Below are 973 nucleotides of genomic sequence, written 5' to 3'. Positions count from 1 at the left end.
TGCCAGAAGGGGAATGCACCCTGTCATTTGTGCTAAAGTTTTTATCCATAATGCCGTGAAGATAGTGTTCACATGTTTTACCGTTGGATCAAGCTGAATTGTGGTGATGTAATCTAAAGCTTTCCTATAGAAAGTTCTGTCCCCAGAGAACGGATTTAGTTGAGGTATGGATCTCAGGGGCCATTAGCTTGCTCGCCAACATATGTGCACAGTCAATTTGTTCTTTCTACTTAGGAATATATCCAGTCATTTATACTAGAACTTAAACGTTCGACAGCTATACCAAGGGATTGTGAGAAGTATCACATAAAAGGAAATGATACGATAGCAGCTATCAGTCTGTACAGGGCAAAAACGACGTGCAGAGAAATAGGGAAAAGAAACGTATCAAATGAATTTCGCAATGTCATAGTTTGTATTGATGAAATAGAAAAGAAGAAGGAAATGATGCATCTACCTGTATCTTTGCTTTCCTTGCATTTATTGTCACTTTTGTACCATGTATTTACCTCTTCGGTGTAAACTGTGCATGTTTATAAATAGTGTATTCAGCTACTTACGGAAATACTAATACTCTGCTGTTGCCTTCACTGCAGCAGACAAGACGTTTGCGCACAGGAGTACGGTTACAAAATGTGGTAACGGTGTAGCTACGTATGCAAGATTTAGACATATACCTACACAAGCAGAGAACCATGTGTATATTTGAAAGAAAAATAAAGGGGATGATATATTTTGATATTATGGGAACCCAAGATAGATTTTGTTTTAATTCAGAAATGTTTGATTCATTCCTGTAGTTAATAGACATCATTCTGGTTATCAACAAAAGATATTTTATACAATATGTTTCAAATACCGTATTGTTTAATGATCTTTCGTTGGAATTTTGCATTTCTGTGATTAATTAAAGGATGATAAGGGACACCGAGGGACTTCCTATACACTATCTTATATACCGTCTACTTCAGGT

This window comes from Branchiostoma floridae, chromosome 1, assembly GCF_000003815.2.
Source record: "Branchiostoma floridae strain S238N-H82 chromosome 1, Bfl_VNyyK, whole genome shotgun sequence".
Lineage (NCBI taxonomy): Eukaryota > Metazoa > Chordata > Leptocardii > Amphioxiformes > Branchiostomatidae > Branchiostoma > Branchiostoma floridae.
The sequence above is the reverse complement of the archived record's forward strand: the minus strand, read 5'-3'. Positions refer to the sequence as shown.